The 16,777-nt window shown below is 34.6% G+C and overlaps 1 protein-coding gene and 1 long non-coding RNA gene across 2 annotated transcripts in view; both read right to left on the bottom strand.

Annotated features, from left to right (window-relative positions):
- The window catches only part of LOC149774000 (E3 ubiquitin-protein ligase TRIM45-like), a 315,416-nt gene that overhangs the window by 132,749 nt on the left and 165,890 nt on the right, over positions 1-16,777 (bottom strand). The gene's annotated exons all lie outside the window — the stretch shown is intronic.
- Positions 747-4,317, bottom strand: LOC149774001 (uncharacterized). The gene is made up of 2 exons (XR_016417077.1): positions 2,635-4,317; positions 747-2,152 (listed from the first exon to the last, which is right to left on the bottom strand). It is a non-coding gene; the product is annotated as an uncharacterized LOC149774001 (long non-coding RNA).

Genomic DNA, 16,777 nt, shown 5'->3' with positions numbered 1-16,777 from the left:
AGGCAATGATCTAAATGGGTATTAGGTCGTGTTTAATCCACCTGTAACTGAAAAGTCTGGTTGGAACATAAACTTAATTAAATTGATATTGAAACCGCTACTTTATATCCTGCTTGTACAGTTATCAGAGCTATGTTTACTTCAAGATGTTCTGTATCTTAATGCATTACACATTATTGGTGTACAGGGCAAGTAACATTATCACCAAGTATCTTATTCAGCGACATGATGATATTTCATATATATATATATATATATATACAGGCAAGTTGCACCTCCCAAATATTCTCATGGTAATGACTCCTGATCTATCTATCTGTTGGTGTCTCTGTCAGTCTGCCTGCCAATATATCTGTCCATCTATATATATATATATATATATATATATATATATATATATATATATATATATCTGTGTATGTCTTTGTGTGTGTGTGCTTGTACATGTGTGGGTGTACTTGTGTGCGTTCGTGGGTCTGTGTATTTCTTCTCAAGATAATAGGTGAAAAGTAAATATTTCTAACTTAACTAACTAGATGTAATCCTGTGTATGGTTTCAATTTTAAAAAAAATATAAATAAATAATTGGTTACAATTTTTTAAAAACAAATATTCATTTTTTGACACCAGTCATTACGACAAAATCGGGCTTAAGTAGAATGATTTGTAGACAATTTACTGCTGGGCCTCTGAAGGTATGCCTGTATAAGGCAATCCAGAAGGACAGATTATAAAAAACACCGTAATCAAATAAGACCTATTGTTTATTTGAATATGTTAATTACAATAGAATTAATTATGTGTTACTTGTGTTTGCGTATGCAATCTAATTTCTGATTTATTTAATTACATATTCATTATAATATAATTGATTCACTTTGAATGTCAAGCATAACATAGGGACCGCTCCGGAGGTCTAGTGGTTAGAACGTCCACATCGGATGCGGGAGGTCGTGGGTTCGATTCCCTGCCAAGTCATGCCAAATTCTTATAAAAATGGTATTAACAGCTGCCTCGCTTGGCACTCAGCATTAAGAGGCTAGTGTTAGGATTGGTCAGGATTATTTGGCTGGGTGGGACATCACACTACACATCTGCGGCAAGATGCCCCAGTGCTAGACATCACTATAAACTGCCACACTGCAGACATCGGAGCGATATGACTGAAAAATTGTTAAACCTACATTACAAATCCAAATCACACACACACACACATGCACATACCACAGGAAGCATTTCAGGGTACATGAATGTTACAAGTATTCATAAAATACAGATTCCCTATTTAGAGTATTAACCGGAATGGAATTTTTTTTTATCAATTACACATTCATACATTTTGGTATCACAATTGTATGTTCATTATAAATAGCACAGTTCAGTAAATATAATACAGATTTCAGACACTCAAAAATAGGGTTATCATATAATATAGGAGTATATAATTTGGTGGAATAATACACACTGCATGAAGTTAAGATACCCGTAACACCATGTACAAATATGACCAATCATTATAGTCCCATGTTTCAGCTGGTATCTTTTTGGACTTGTTGATCCATGACGTCACATTCAGCAAACTTGTATGTATGGATTGTAAAATATGAATAATATATGCACGACGGTAATATTATCTAGATTTAAGTACAACACATTAGCTGTGATCAGTTGTAGATACACTGCAGTATACGTTAATAACAAATTATATTTAAATTGAACAAAGGGTGCTACTATTGTCAAGCATTTCAATCATAATCAGACAGGTTTATGTAATTAGAATATATCCACATTTTCCACCACTACACTACAATTGATTAATGTTACACATTATAAAGTCATTTCTTAAATATCAACCTTTAAGTTTGTGTCAGTTTTCTAAACTAACAAAGTAACCTTTCAACACCATAAAATCCCTAATTAATAATGTAATGCAATCTAACTACTAATTATTAATGTACAGATTCCATCAATACTAAGAACTGCAACAAACAAGAAATCTTAAATAAGCATACTTTCTAACAATATGAGCTTCTAAAATAAACAGTTTAATATTTCATTTATTTTATTTACATCATGCACATATTTTATTTGGGGAATTGTCTCGTCCAATTTTGTAATGATCTCTTCACTCTGTATGAACCATCCAGAAAAACTGAAAAGAAGGAGAATACATATTCAAGAGTATGACAAATCATAAAATAGTTATTATTCCCATTTAACAACTACAAAAGCACAAATACAATTTGTCTGTCTTATTATATTGGAACGACTTTGAAAAGTTATTTTATATGCCCATACAACTCAAATAATCATATTTTGTGCGTATGGAAGTTATTTGATTATGTAAGACAGGGTATGACATGTTGACTTTTTCATGTTTGTGTATATTTAGCTCCTTTAGATGTATAATTTTCTAAGGCAGGATTGGTCATATTTATTTTAATAATATTTTCATAAGATATTGAAAAGATAGGTCACAATGACAAGCATATCAACTAACGAAACAGAGTTGACCAATCATGCGAATAGAATCATAAATATTTCATCTATGCAGATATGTTTGTTATTATTTGAGAATATGCTCTTTTATGTAAATTTTATAATTATTTTCAATCCCACAAAGAATTATTTTACCATTAGAAATGTATGATTTCATTTACTCCCACCACATTTGCAGCTATAGCCAAAACTCCAGTTTGAATGATTCCATCCCTGACACTTGGTACACTGAAACAAGAAAGGGAATAGTTTCTAACACAGACCTTAATAGGTCCAACATTGTTGATTTTACCTATGTGTATCTGTGTGTATGTGTGTGGGTGTGTGTATGTGTTATAGAGAGAGAGTTTGTCTGTTAGTGCTGACAGGCGTAGTATAATTGGAAGAGTAGTTTTTAATTGAAAGGCAGAGTCGATAACCCATTTAGATGTGGGAAAACGCTCGAATACACACAGCGCTTCAACAGCGATATGCCACATATCCGGCAGGTCCTCGTATTTCCCCTTTAATAAAGCGACGATAAAATACTCAGTCAAAGCTATCATTTCAGAAATGAACAACTGTATCTGGCGGAACAAGCCTTTACGTTCTTCCAACTTGAGGATGCCAAAGAAGCACTAGCTTGGCTTTGTCATCATGAGTAAATAAAAATTGGACAATGGATGAGGCTCTACTCTAGAAAAAATTTGCTATGACAGCTGGATAATTGAGGACCTTTTCATTTTTGGTACGCGATTCTCATCTGTGTGAAGGCACGCAACGAAACACCCTTTTTCCGATCCATTCAGGATGGGATTCCGATGGTTCTGAATGCAGTTTTTGCAATCATCATAGCCAACGGCACTGAAGTCTATGACTTCTCTTTTGCATTTAAGTCACCTGTGACTTTGATAACTTTAATATTATTGAGATGTGTTTTGTAATGTCAGGTTGCACCGAATCGATTAACCTGTCTTTGAAATTATAACGGCTGGTCATCTCTAGTTAACTTTAGCGAAGAATGTTTCACTGTGACACAACATATATTTCTTATTGCTCTCTTCATCTTTGCAAACTGGTTTTGGCTAAGGTCAAAAGAAACTTTGTGATTTAGCATTGTATCTAAATGTACTTTATAAATACGAATTTGTAAAAACATTTAAAATTTGGAAAACATAACTAGGTTTAGAATGGCGCATCAATTAATCACATCCGATCGCATGAAACCTCCAGCAGTAGTGTATAATTGATATATGACCACAGCATGTCATAGGCTGATATGCCATGATTTATTTCGAAGTCAGGCGACCATTTATTTGATGTGTTCCTGATGATCATTTAGCAGTGTTACAACTCTATGATCATTAACTCTGTAATAGAAACATGCAAAACCAACAGTTGTAGCAAACTAACAAAAATAATGTATTGCCCAAATAATGCATAGTGAAGAATCGAAAGACACAAACATTATTGTGAATTAAGTCCTAAATAATTCTAAATGTTTTATCCCAAGTCAGAAATCAAAAACGATCCGAATGAAGTCAAGTAGTATTGAATGTTCAGATAAGGCTCAATGATTTGATGCACAATGTCCCAGTGATCATAACGGTAGTTCTTAAATCCAAAAGTAAATCAGCATTTTGGAATTATCTAATAAATAATTTAAATAAATAGTTCTAGTCAAATTATATCTGAGCACAATTTAACTTTGCTAACATATTCCCAAGTAACGATATTAAGCAATAATTAAATATTTGTTTACAAAATATTTTTTATACACAAACTGTCACCTAACCTACAACGCAGCAGAATGTTTTGGAAACCTGAGCATTTGTAATAGAAAATAAAAATCACTAATTCATACAGAAGGCTATGCCTTGAATTTAAATGTTAGTAAACAGTAAACATTTTGTTTACCACACGTAATCACTGCAAAAGCCATGTAGACAAAAAATACCTATGGTCAAGTAGGCATCAACTGTACCCTCAATCACGGACAAAGGTCAAGCATTCCTTATGAATTATATATATATATATATATATATATATATATATATATATATATATATATATATATATATGAGAGTAGTAATGAAACTTTCGACACTCATAACTTATCTAATATCACTTTCATATACATCTCTTGGCCGTTACCCAGAGCCATATTTTGAACCCCGCCCCCAAAACACGTGCTTTGTTGCAGAGACATTTATTACTTATTGGCCATGAAACCTTTTCAACGTTGCAAGAAAAGACAGGTTGATTAATGTCATGATCCCATCAATGCAATGCACGCACTTATGTACCCAAAAGCTTGTAATTATGATATGCTTGTCATTATGGCTTTGTGACACAACATACATATCGCAAATTTGACAAGCGTTCGGACGTGTAATGGTCGAACCACAATCACTGATACTTTCAGTGTGGAGAAAAGAAGTGTACGCTTGTGAGAATATATGGCATGGTAATGTTAGAGCAATAACTTATCGGAACAGTACATACGAGTCATTGCAGTGGACACACCACATTCATGTCTGTGTTCTTGTCTTCAGCAGTAATGCTAATATTAAATAGTGAATATAAACACTAGCATTGAATATAACAATAACTAACAAATTTGGAAAGCAATATAATTTTAATTTTCCTAATCATGGTGTTTCATAGGAATATTTCAAGTAAAGACGAGAAACGACAAATACAGTGTATGAAAAGTTCCACAACATAAAGACAGACGCAAACACATTATGTTTGATAAGCGTTTATGAGACTATCCATGCCTGCCAACCATACACTGAAATACATGTCATTTATATTATCGATATTTGGTAAATATATATATATATATATATATATATATATATATATATATATATATAAAGAGAAAGAGATGGCTAGAGAGATTTATAATTGTTATGAGCTAACCATGACTGAGTTTCCTACAACCTAATTGGTTATAAACAGTCATGTGAGTTTTGTGCAATGGTACCTTCTGCAGACTACTCCAAGTTCCTTGTTTATATGTCATGACTTGGCCAATAAGTTATATCCAATTTGCAAACAGTGGATAATTACCATGTTTGATCCACGAAAGTGATGTTTGTTTTATTCGACTTTCATTTTATGTAAATCCCTTATCGCACAGTTCCTTATTTATGATTGGAGTTGTCCGTGATTTTTATTTCCACTAACACAGCATCGAACTCACCCATGCTAATTATGTGAGTCTCGATACCCACCGAATACAATTAACTAATCGTGTTGAGACAACCATGTGCTGCTGGAAGCAGGTTTTCATAGACACATGCTAGTGAATGTAATCGTATTGAAATTAATTAGTCACCGGTTACAATCGAGAAACCCCGACAAAAGTTTTGATAGGCTCACATAGAGCAATTGATGTTTTTGTTAGTAGAGCAACATCAAGTGAAAGAGTTTCTGTTTCAGCAAGACAGCAATCAGCATCTACAACCAAGAATTACATTTCTACTTAACAAATAGCGTGGTTCTTTTGGTTATTTCATCTCGCAGCTGTTTTTCCACTCCGATTATTTTTTTGTACATCAGCAACATTAAGGGTCCATCATAATTATTTTAAATAAGAATATAATCCCGTACTTCACGACCATCTCCAGACACAGCACACCCAAGTACAATACGCACACGCTCTTCTAGCCAATTATTCGTGTTTTGTTTTTTTCCCCACTGTTATAACAGTCAAAAGTTATAGAAAATCTCTTCTTGGGAAATATTTAAATCTATAGCAATTATGCGTTCTGTCGGTTTAGCACCCCCTCATTTAGAAAGCACACCTGTACCTTTTGCATTTATGATAATTTTTGTCAAATATTTGCTACCAGAACAAGTGCGTCCTTGTTGAACAACAGCCTTTACCATTGGCTTCTTAAATTAATCAATGTTGGCTTAAGACACTCGTCTTTAAACATATCTGGGTGGATACAGCAGTAAATACTACTTCACCATTGTATAAAAAATCCCGGAGATTTTCGCACATTATGACACAGATAACGATTAATCATTTTGACGTGCTAATGCAATGATTCCAGTCTTGTCTGGATATGGTAGTTCTATACCATGGCGATCCCAAGGGTCAATTTCTATTCGATTCTTAACATGATTATATTTCATTGTATTCGAGGATCTGATAACCCCATTCTGTCGCAGTGGAACAAAATTATCATCAAAATTAGCATGATAATGTTATGTCATCAATCACTTTGTCGGTAAATTCCTCAACCCCATCACCTCGGTCAGAATCCATTACTTATATAGAAAAATAATTCTAATATTAAAGAAAAATCCCAAATAATGTTAAGTAGCCAAATGAACAAGTGTGAAATGTTACTTCAAACTGAATTTCATCTTTAGCTTACAATGATAAATAATTTGTATAGGCAAAAAGGATGTAGCACCGATGTTGGTTTCTTAACGAATTAGTATTCTTAGGTCAGGCCTATTATTTATCAATGCTGGTACTGGACTCCATCCATTATAATAACAGGCTATGATAAATATATACGATACAGACTCGTGCGTCGTTAAGATGTGAAATTCAGGTTTATTCAAACCATCTACATTATTAACAAGTTGATTTTAATTCAGTTTTGGTCCTCTTCTTACCTCACAGCAGTTTACCGTAAACTGAATTTCCTCTTTGCCTAACAATGATAAATATTTCATATAGGTAAAAGAGGTTTTATCATCCATTATAATATCAGGCTATGATAACTATATACGATCCAGACGATAGCGTCGTTAACATGTGAAATTCAAGTGTATTCAAATCATCTACATTATTAATGATTCGACTTGTTGCTGATTTAAATTAAAGTTTTGTCCTGTTCTTACATCGTCAGAAGTTTACCGTAAAACATAAATGAACCTACCATACCTGTACATGCTGTCATGTTAGCAATTTGTTCATGCACGCTTTGCTGTAGCATTAGTATCATCAACATATTTTTTGATATAAACAATCGACATGGAAGAGTCATTGATTCGACCTTTTTCAGTGACTTCAGCCAGGTTGTATACGACAGCGCCTTTTAAGTTGACCAATAATATTTTGAATGTCCACCTTAGACGTTTTAAGTTTGCCAGTGTAATCTTTCCTGGATCAGGACCTACAACAACACGACCAGAAAAGTCAGACAAATCCGCACTGGCGGCAAGTCTGTTCAGACCCACACCATCGAACAGAGTAACGACCGTAAATGGTAATATTAATTTTGTATAATAATTAACATACTTTAATGTGGAATCGATAAGTGACTGCTGAGTGTATTCAAGTGCATTTAACGCTACAACCACAAGATGACTACACATTGACCTGTCCAACCGTGTTTGTACTGTCATAGTTGAATAAAACAGCGGTTGTTAACCATTCTTCGTTTAATAATTAAAAGCTTCAGCTGGTGGTGCCAGTCCATACGATTCAAAATATAAACGATTTCGAGGTGTTACCACGTATGCATCCCAGTGTGCGCCAGGTCATTTTGCCTAATTCCGGTTGAAATTATCGGTTGAACGTATGTGTGGCAGCATCGATGTGAGCTCATTTCGAACAAATACACCGCGAAAATGTTTGATGTTACCATCAAGAGTACATCCTGGTAATCAAAGGCTTAATCTTTTCCATACGACCACCAAACGCTTTTTTTAGCGCCATCCAAGATGCAGTCATGACAGCATCTGACGTCGCAACTTTGCTACCTCAGAAGCCGAGGCTGCCAACAATGCTTGCTGCACGACATATAAATATTCCACCAATCTCTTGCATTTGTGTCACCTCAGATTTAGATGTTTTATTGTTAATGAGGTAATGTTTTGGTTGATTCATTAAAGTGAGCGAGTTGTGTTTGGTTCAACCACCCGAGGACATTTCCAGTTAATTTTGCTGAAGAACGTGTTAGTGTGATCCCACACTCATTTTTATTTGAATTCCTTGTTGTTTTTGTCAAGGTGAATGTCACCAAGATTTACTTTTAATTCTTGATTAGGTACTGCTTAAATATGTAGCATGTTTCATTATTAATATTACGTAGTTTACACACATACATAAATGGCCTTCATTCGGTGACCAGCCCCCTCCTGTAAGAGTATTGTTGATATGTATCGCAGCATAACGTCTCGAAATAATAACGCCATGTGGAAGTGCACCAACACTAGTACTGAAGTACATTTAAACAGCGCAGTGCCCGAACAACTCTAGATGCACTAAAGAAAAGTAATAAATGAGGTACAATGTATTAAACTCTTTGTTACGAAATCTGTAGACAAAAGTCGCTGTTTTGGTACCGGTTCAGATACGATCGGATTTGGATATGCACATGAAATATGACAGGCATCCATATAGTTAAGCTGAATTTCTTCACAACGTTCCTCATGACCGTCCAGTCAGCTCTTTATAGAGTTATACTTTGGAAAGTAATGAACACGTGTTGCTGTGCAGTAAGACCATGTTGTGTGATTATTTGTCATTTAGATTGTCCCTAATATGATTTGCTGGCTCTAATGTCCTGGTATGTGCCAGTGTTGATGTAGTTCCTGACTGCATCAACGATAACGACATGATTCTCTAGTCAGTGAAAGGGTTACCGGAGGCATCCACAAATTCAGTGCTGAGATATTTGTAATTAACACATCCCGTACGTCAAATGTCATCGTTTGGGTTGGTCTTAAGTAATAAGGTGTCCATATGTTTAGCTGAAAAAATAACATAGAAAACATTTCTACTAAACCTAAATATGTGAAGGAGAGGAATTGCACACGAAAACCTAAATGAACCACCAATGAGATTTGATCGACGCTGAACAAAACCAAGATTGAGATTTCGGTTGGGTCTAGACATCAAAGGGCGGCGGCAGCAGGTCTGGTAACCATACCAATATGATGACAGTTGTATGGTCTATTATCTGCATGACCAGTTGTATGTTTGGCAAAACATCGTTGTTTGGCCAGCTGTTCTCGAGTAATAAGTATTGTATCTGGCGAGTCCAAGAATCATTGTGGCTACCTCTACGTTGTCAATAATTGATTGTATTTCCTTTCCATCGATGGAACAATGTGCACTGTTAAATAACGTCATGATAGCATTGCTGACAAATTCAATTTGGATAATGGCATTGCTTTTAATCAATTTGGAAGAAAGCGTCACCATTGTTTATACAGTATTGATCTTATTTAGCACCTTCTTACATACATCTCGCTTTCCGAATCTACACTCTATTGCCAGATTTGAAATCACTGAATCGAACAATCGTTATTCCACCAGCTGGTATTATAGGATAGGGTCATATGACAAGCATAAGACTTCACTAAAACTAAACGCGATTCTGCTGTTGAAAGAACGAAGTAGGAAGAAGGCGAGAACAACGAAAGCTATGATAAGTGCCACTCACAATATTAATGTTAAAAAAAGATTAGCTTATGTAACAACCATTTTAATTAAAATGATCATAAGACATTCTACATGATAACTGGCATGACCCGCTTTGAAACTCTAATATTATGCTACTTTATAAAGAATTGAAGATGTTTGGCTATCGGAGATGAGGCTATATTCTGCCACAGTAAAGAGACACAAGAAAGTAAAAAGACACGAGCTACCTAACACGAATGCTTTCTTGGTGAATTCCTCCGATTAGATTACATAAACAAATGCAATGAACTGACAAAGAACAGCGCAAATCCAGTTCCTAACAATCCTAAGCGTTTTCAAATCTAAATTAATCGTTATCAAAGGCAAATACAAAGCAGGAAAAGACAAACAAACAAACGTCAAACAAATAAATAAAGGGAAAACGCGTTGAGGTTACACAATTGTACACGATTATTACTACAGGGATAAAAACGTGACATTTTTATATTTCAAGTTGCTGGCTTCAACTTGATGCTGACAGGTCTTCCACCTTTTATCGTCACAGGGACCATGATTACTAGAGTGTTCTTGGTTAGTGATTGACTTTAGTTTTCCCCTGACTTAGATGTATTTGAGGTGTTTTGGTCTCCGGAATCCCAATATAGGTTTGTTCGGGATGATTAACTTGAGTGTGGAAAACGAATTCACGATGGGCCAGTGTTTCCGAATGATTTCCTTGCTTTGGGAATGTACGGATGGTAGGTCAAGATAAATTGCATCCGATCAACCGAGTTCTTTCCATAGTATTTTTGTATGTCATTCCGGTTCGTTTGTTTAGCCCTTTGGGCTGCTCCAATTATTTGTCTTTGTTTCGTAGACACGGTTAAGCAGCGGTTCAGATAACACCTCCGATCTTTTTTGAAATGTTTCATCGTCGGAGCAAATTCTTTGTATCCCAAGAGCCTGGTTATAGGAATGTTCCGAATGCGGTGTTTTTTGATGACAACTGGGTGGTGATGATACTGGTGTTTATGAGTTGGTTTTGAGTAGATGACTATATTAAGTTTGTTTTGGCAACAAGGCTAAGACAAAGACATGATAACGGAGGTAACACAAAGGGCTAAGCCTGGCACCGACGATATTCAGATTCTGTACATACGATGCAGGGTTCAGTGCATTGCAAAGGACTCTTCTTCTCCACTTGATTTGTATTCCATATATATATATCTATCCATCTATCTATCTATCTATATATATATATATATATATATATATATATATATATATATATATATATATATATATATTAGAGGTACGTGGTATTACAGGTATACCGTTTTTCCGCGTCATTTTTCTGTGGCAACCACAACGGTATATTTATGGTATCGTTAATTCGGTAATTTATGTCAGCAAAGTATATATGTACATTGACTAAGACAATTTTTGTCGCATAAGATGTTTTCATTTTCCATCACAAACTAATCTATTATTTTGTTGGCTTTACAACACATCTGCATTTGTTATAGTTTAAATTTGAATCATACGTACAAAGGTGATCATATGTGCGCACCATTAATGATAGATTTGATTCGCGTTACTTTGTCAATATTGATACCGAATGGGATGTTATTAACGATATATGAGAGAAATCCAACATTTTGAAAAATTTTGAGATCAGAAAGGAGAAATATCTCATTATCTGTTAAAGTTATTTGCTAGTTCGTAGTCGTTTAGTAAATACATGTATTATTCTGTAAAACCTAGAATCACTTTAGATTTTCAAGAGAACGACTGTCTTATATTTGAATTATACGTCTTTTCACTAGTCTACCAAATATTGTATTGTTCCATGAGCTGGTTCGTTTTGTTTACCGGCCCTATCTGATAAACATCTTGCACACATATTAGCATCTTACCCAAGGTTTTCTAGCCAGTTATATAAATAGCGTAGTCAGTAAATCTTAGACTTCAGTTCCAAGCCTTATTTTTACAGGGTATCAATTATAGTGTAAGCTTAATCATCCCGGTTTAGTTACAGTTTTCGATTACAACGTAAACAACATTTAATATAAATATAGCAAATTATTGTTATAGAATGTACTGACACTTCATTTAAAGGTGATTGGCGCACCGATTTCTTTCGAGCTGACATTTGTCTCGATTCAGTTAATAGAAATAAAGTACTGATATTTTGTTTGAATTAAAGCAATGTTTCTTATTGCTATTTGAGACCCGGAATATTTTTACAAAGAATCTGACATCTATCTCAGCAAATGAAATCCAAGATTCTTAATGTAATTGTCGAATATATCGCGGAGTATTTTGAAACAAATATGTATAAATCTGCACACCGCGGGAACAAAATGTTCCATGGTACTCTTTGTGTATGTCAGTATACCTCTCGACGACGAAAGAAACACACAAATTCCTCTAGATACGCGTCAAACGTTACTTCTGTTCATACCATACACATGTCTAAATAGTATAGTATGTCAAATATTAGAAAATAGCAATGAATCTTCGTCTCCGTCTTATATCACATTATAAAGGACGAATTGAATTTCAGTAATATCTTACCAAAGTTTCATGTTTTGCTCCGATGCTGTCTGAATGATTGTGAAGATCAGGTATATTTACTTACTTTATGTCAGGACGAATGTTAATCATAAATGTGGACACTTACCATCTGAAATGAAGTAAGTCATACAATTAGTGCTATGTCATGAATGTAGATACTTACCATCTGAAATGAAGTAAAATATTCAATTTGTGCTAGATCAGTATCAAGACGCACTTTGCTATGAGTAGGTATGATTTTTCCGATTGTCATTGATATTCAATACAGTATACGTCTATTCGGTGCCGATGTTAGGTTATTGACTGTGGAAGGCCCAAATCTTTACATCTGCGTTCTGGGGGAGACATAAATTAAGTTAATTTGTGTGCCGATCATCAATTAGTGGATTTAATTACAACATAGCCAGCGCAATGACGTCCCAACGGAAAAAGACCCTCCGCATTATTAACTATACGAGGTCAAATAAACACAGTGACATATATATATATATATATATATATATATATATATATATACATTTACACACACACACACACACACACATATATATATATATATATATATACACACAATAGACATGTCCATCAAATGCATTTCAGACTTTGAAAATAAAATTCAAGTGAATATCGTTATGTCTGCTTTATTTTCACGTTTTTATGATATCTTCGGGTTAGAAAATAATATTTGGGATAAATACATTACGCATGTAGTAATGGACAGAAATAGTTACAAGCTAATTCAGACCAATTGTTCTGGGGTCAGAATACCTATGCTACTATTCTGGAAGGAAAGCGAAACGAAAGGAAATTCATTAAAATTGTTACTAAAAAAGATGTAACATTAAAAAAGTGCATATCGGAAATCTATGTTGAGGTATTATTTCAATGTTTTCCTGTCCGCTAAATAACATAAATGTACATTGTGCAAACATCGAACGATGAAATGACCTTTCCAGGGCAAACTGTGATCAAACTAGGTTTTTATCAAATTATTTTGTGGAAGGGGTATATGTCTCCTTTAGATATTCACAATTTTTTTTTTAATTTATGCATTTACACTTAAATGTGACCATACAAACACCACCGTCATATGCTATGCAAGTGAAGTATTAGCACAAATTTAAAAACGAGATAACGACTAGGTTGTAGCTTACTAAATGATGATTTTTCAAGACTTATTCGTCAATAAACAACAGTTGCTCACGCAGTATAATAGAAACCACGAAACAGTTTAACCTCTCCAGTGGTCTAGTGGTTAGAGCTTTAGCCTCGGATGCGTGATGCCGTGAGTTCGAATCCAGGCCAATTCACATCAAAGGCTTATAAAAATGGTACTAACAGCTGCCTCGCTAGGCGCTAAGCATTAAGAGGTTAGTGTTAGAACTGGTCGTCCTGGTGTAAGGATAATGTGACTTGGTGGGACATAATGATACATGTTTGTGGTGCGATGCCCCATTTTAGATGTCAATTTAAACTTCCACACTGCAGACGTAGTAGCGATATGACTGATACATTGTTAAGGCAACGTTAAAATCCAAATCACACACACACAGAGTTTCGTTTAAATTTATCAAGATGAATTATTATTAGCAACGTTAGTAATGGACAACTTCTAGCGAACGTGTGAGGCCAGTGTTGAGATATTAAGTTTGGTCCAAAAATGAGTGATAACAAGTAAGATATTTTCCTAATCCTCCTATACCTATAGCCATTCTGATTCTGGAGTACCCACGGTTGCCAAATCTGAAAGTCGAAACTAAGACGAAATAATTTAAATGTCAGTTATCTGCAAATAAGAGCGTACGAGAACATCCGGACATCTGTGGCACTGCCACAAGATATGTACCAGAAAGCAGAACCCAGGATATAGATACAGCTCTAATAAAATCGCTGGTGTTCGATCGGTAGATCAGTATCGCTTTAGATCTCGTGACAAATGGTTCCCACTTCAAAGTTAAAGCCATTTATACAAGGCAGAAATTAAAAAAATCTATTGAAGATATGTATTAGTATAATAACTTGTATCTTTTTAATCTAACTCTTCAGTGAAGTTATTTTTATCGCGTTTTTAGATTCCTTATATGCTCTGTGAACACTCAGATTAATAATAATTTATAAATGTTTTGTTTCCTATATATTATTTCAGTTTATACAACATATGCATTGATTCCAGTTACTTAAGAAAGATGACAAATAACTGAAAATCACCACTTTTCAACCTTTATTATATCCACGTATAATTCAGACTTTATACAAATCGGAAAGGCACCTAGCAACGCATTCATACTTATTATATGCCCAACAAAGCAATGCAGACGCTTTACAATAAAAATTCAGCTATGATAGTTCTTGGTCAGATCACGTATGTTTTTCATCCTGTACAAAACCAGAATGAGCCATATGAACAGTTTGTAATCAGTATCCCGTATATGACATTAGGTTTAGATTGTGATCTTTAAGCAACAATCAATACATAGCCATTTATATGGTCAGTTTAACGCGAAATGTTAACCTGCAACCACACGGTACTGCAGGCCATGCGGTTAAACATAGGTACGTATTTGACATTACAAGCAAGCATGTCAAAGTATATTAGATGCTTAATGGATAAGGTTATAGATGGCGTTTTTGGTTTCCGTAATGACTATAGTGCAAATGACAATTCACAGCGTTTACCCAGAACATGTTTCAAAATGTTTAACAGACCATGAAACACAAAGCATTATTTGCAATGATAAACAATATTGCTCGGCTAACCAACAATGTAACGATTACAATAATATGTCATAAGTGAGGAAAATATGGTTGTACTAGTAGCCTTTTCAGAAACAGATACATTTCTAGAAATCGTACTGCTCACATTGTGTCTTTCTCAAGACGGTGAACTAGAGGTAGTTACTATATGTATGAATGTATGTATGTATGTAGGTATGTAGGTATGTATGTATAAATATCTATCTATCTATCGGATGACAAATTACACATTGGAGAGGAACACTAAGAAATCAACATTCAATGTAGCGAAAAAAAAAACGTTTTCACAGAATAAGACTTCTCAGGAAAATAATAATTGACGACATAAGACACCGAGAAGCTTTTGCGTCTCTTAACAGCTTAACATAATTGGCATGACCAAATCACCAACAAGTGAAACAGGACCTTCCAGCATGGGTGGATCATACCTATCCATACTAAAATCAGACTCGGCTTTGATATATCCAGAACATGTATTGCTTTCAAGAAATGACAATTGAGAAGAAAATTTGTTGATAAATGAAACTTTTTGAATCAAATAATATTTATCAGCTGTACTAGCAGCATTTTGTAAAATTTCAAACGTTTACTCATCATGATAGGCCTTGAAGTCATTATCGGTGTAATTCGTCAACTCTTTGATCAATAGGAGTTGTCTCAGCTTATCATTATCTGTATCACCCGTCTTGGCTGTGCACCTCCTATCAAATAGTTGTTGTTTCCCGTAATACATTCGACATGGGTCTGATCAGTTTCCAGGCTACATTTCCTAAACCTCGGTCGATATGCCTCAGTTACCTAATCACATCCTTCAGGACACAATACTTAACAACATGATAATAAGCACTTTGTTGTGCCGAGATTCAAGCGTAGACTGCGCTAACAATAGGTACAGTTTACAATAGCCCAAAGCCATTAACGATTGTTTATATTTACTGTAATTTGGGCAAAACAATAACGAAACTCCCGATCTGGTTCATTTCCTTCAAAACGTTTTACTACCGTAATATTTCTGATAACCTAAAAACCTAAACTTGTTTGTAAAGAAGGTGAGCTTACTCTACTTGCCAGTTCTAACTCTTTTAATTTAAATTGAATCTGCATTCCGCTTTCACCATTCTATCTTTGCGTCTTCATCTACATTGCTTAAGGCGAATATTGAAGCTTTCTTAACTATGTTTCGATATAGGTTCTTAAATATATAATACTAGTAGATGCTTACTTAATTCTCATAGAGATTTACTAATCAAACGGAAACCATTTTTATCCAGATTACCCTTTTTTATCAAATAAAGAAACAAAGTATCCTTTAAGTCTTTCTTCCTTAAATAATCCCTCGCCTTAAAATGACAAAAATATTTGGCAAAAGCTCAAGAAACTCGTCCTCTTCGAAGGATTGTAACCCCTCCTGGGTAGGATCTAAGCTAAATTTCACCACTTTAGGTGTCATGGTGAAAGCTGGTTGGTTTCACAAAATATTTCTAAAACATATGAAATTAAAATGCCCGGTAATAATACAGTTCCAAAATTGATTGGAAATTAATTTTAAAAGCAATTGTAATCTCGCAGATATTTTAATGCAATTCA

Source organism: Sinohyriopsis cumingii, unplaced genomic scaffold, assembly GCF_028554795.1.
Source record: "Sinohyriopsis cumingii isolate HCF-2022 unplaced genomic scaffold, ASM2855479v2 utg000452l, whole genome shotgun sequence".
Classification (NCBI taxonomy): Eukaryota; Metazoa; Mollusca; class Bivalvia; order Unionida; family Unionidae; genus Sinohyriopsis; species Sinohyriopsis cumingii.
The sequence above is the reverse complement of the archived record's forward strand: the minus strand, read 5'-3'. Positions and strand labels throughout refer to the sequence as shown.